Source organism: Macrobrachium rosenbergii, chromosome 56 (assembly GCF_040412425.1).
Source record: "Macrobrachium rosenbergii isolate ZJJX-2024 chromosome 56, ASM4041242v1, whole genome shotgun sequence".
Taxonomy (NCBI): Eukaryota; Metazoa; Arthropoda; class Malacostraca; order Decapoda; family Palaemonidae; genus Macrobrachium; species Macrobrachium rosenbergii.
The window spans coordinates 40,373,188-40,376,008 of NC_089796.1; the positions used below are offsets into that span (position 1 = coordinate 40,373,188).

The 2,821-nt window shown below is 37.5% G+C and overlaps 1 pseudogene; it reads right to left on the reverse strand.

The window, feature by feature from the left end:
• Window positions 1-614: 614 nt before the first annotated feature.
• Window positions 615-2,413, reverse strand: LOC136836381 (cytochrome b-like; annotated as a pseudogene).
• Between the last annotated feature and the right edge of the window lie 408 nt (window positions 2,414-2,821).

The following is a 2,821-nucleotide window of genomic DNA, read 5'->3' on the forward strand; positions in this document are numbered from 1 at the left end:
TTACATGATTTGAGTTCAAACCGGTGTGAGCCAGGTTGGTTTCTATCTTTTCGGAGTTTAAAAATAGCTTTAGTAAGAAAGGACTGAGCTTTTGAGATAGTCTTCATATTAGATAAACTTTAATGGATTGCCTTGGCAGATTAGTGCGTCGGATTTACGATCCGTTAAAATAGTGATTACTATAGGCAATAGGAAGTAGTTCATTGTGAATTCTTTCTATGATGGTTTTGATTAAGTTGGTTAGTGAATTTTAGTAATTTTGGTTTTGGTTTCTATTGTTTTTTTTTACATTGCTTGAGCGAAAGACTAGGTTACATCCAGATCCGTAAGGGACCTAATAAAGTAGGTTATGTCGGTTTGTTGCAGCCTTTTGCTGATGCTGTTAAATTATTCACTAAGGGGCAAACTTCCCTGCGTGTAATGAGTAATTTCATTCCTTATTTGTCTCCTGTGTTTAGATTAGTCTTTGCTTTGGTTTGTTGGTGTTTGATGCTTACGAACTGGTTTGTTTTCTTTTGAATTTGGGATTTCATTCTTTCTTTGTTGCACTAGGGACTATTTCGTATGAGGTAAGCCTCGCTTTAATTTTACTTAGTATATTGTTTTTAGCAGGAGGGTTTGATTTGGGGTTGTTTGAAAGTTATCAACGTTATTGCTGATTTTTTCTTTTAGGATTTCCTCTGGCTTTGCTGTGATTTGCTTCTTGTTTGGTTGAGAGAGTAATCTGGCTCCCTTTGATTTTGCAGAGTGGGAATCTGAGATAGTGTCTGGTTTTGATAATAAATAAATATAGGGGCAGTGGCTTCGCTTTAATTTTTTTGGTTGAGTACGCTAGGATTCTGTTTATGAGGGCTCTCTTTTCTATTATTTTTTTTAGGGAGGGATCTTGTTTCTCTTTCGTTTTACATAAAAGTTATATATATTGGTTTTTGCTTTGTTTGGGTGCGGGGTACTTTACTACGATTCTGTTATGATAAGTTGATATATCTTGCTTGAAAGAGTTTTCTTCCTGTGGCTTTAAATTATTGTATTTTTTTATAGGATTAAAGGTTTTTTTGGAGGTTGCCCTAGTAACCTATAGTTTTATAAGAAAATTAGGATAGACTATTAAGAGATTCGAACTCTTGTTGGGTGCTTTCAAAACACTTGTCTTCCTAAAGATAAATAGCCAGTCCATGAGTTTATCTTATGCAATTATCGCTAGCGGGTTGATGATAAAGAAGGAGAAGTATAAGACCGTTAGAATCTGTCCTATGAGGATGTATGGATATTCTACTGGTCGGGCCCAATTCATGTGAGTAAAATTACGACTCTAATTATAGATCAAAGTAAAATTTGTCTGACTGGGTAGAAAGCTAGTCTTTGGAATTTGTTTTTGTGCATGAACGGTAAAATGAACAGAATAGCTACTGATATGACCAGGGCGATAACTCCTAGTTTAGTTGGAATTGATCGAAGGATTGCGTAAGCGAATAAAAAATATCATTCTGGTTTGATATGTGCCGGTATGACTAGTGGTTGGCTGGAATGAAGTTATCTGGGTCTCTGAGTAGATAGGGATCTAGGAGTGTTAGGATGGTTAGGGCGGCCAATGTAACTACGAATCCTACGATGGCTTTAAATGAGAAATATGGGTAGAATGGTACTTTTTCTAGTTGTCTGGAAATTCCTAGGGGGTTGTTGGATCCTGTTTGATGCAAGAATAAAATGTGCACTATGGAGGCAGCTGCAATAATAAATGGAAATAAAAAAATGAAGGGTGAAGAATCGTGTTAAGGTTGCGTTATTTACTGCAAATTCCCCTCAGATTCATTGTACTAAGTCTGTTCCTACAAATGGGATTGCTGACGTCAAGTTGGTAATTACGGTAGCTCCCCAGAAGGATTTTGTCCTCAAGGTAGTACGTATCCCAGAAAGGCTGTCGCTATATTTAAGAATAAAATAATTACTCCCACTGATCAGGTGTGCATATATAAGAATGATCTGTAGTAGATTCCTTGACCGATGTGTCTATATAGGCAAATGAAAAAGAATGAGGCACCATTGGCGTGAACTATTCGGAGAAGTCATCCGTAGTTTATGTCTCGACAAATGTGGGCCACTCTTGAAAAAGCTAGGTCTACATCTGCTGTGTAATGCATTGCTAGAAATAGTCCTGTTGCGATCTGAACCATTAAGCATATGCCCAGAAGAGATCCAAAATTTCAGAAAATGGAAATGTTGGCTGGAGTGGGCTGGTCTACTAGGGCTCCGTTGGCGATTTTAAAAAGTGGGTGCGATTTTCGTATAGGTGCTGTCATTAGGATGTTCGGAGGGGCCCGGAGAAGGTTGATCTTAGTTTGACTACAACAATAAGAGTTAGTAATAAATATAAGATAATTACGCTTGTTAGGGTGGCCGTAGTAGGGATGTCCATGTGGCTAAGTGATATTTATGTAGACTGAATGTCTTGAAGTCTTCTTAGAAATGAGAGTTCTGTTGTGTCCTTAGTTGGCGTTATTATTTGGTCAGTGAGTGGTAGAATTAGTGTTACAGATATGGGTAGAATAAAGGCAGAGATTATCTTAATTGAGAGTTTGAATGTTTCATTTGAAGCAAGAGAGGCTACGTAAATGAATAGGACAAGTGTGGCCTGTAGGAAAATTAAAAATAGGATATGGAGAATCATATAAAATTTTGATAGGAGTCCTGCAGATACACAGATTATAACAGTTTGAAGGATTAGTGTGAGTCCTATGGCCAGGGGTGTGTTCTGCGCGTGGAGCAAATTGAAGTTGATATTAGTATGAGAGAGGACAGAAGTAGTGTGTTGATGCAGAAA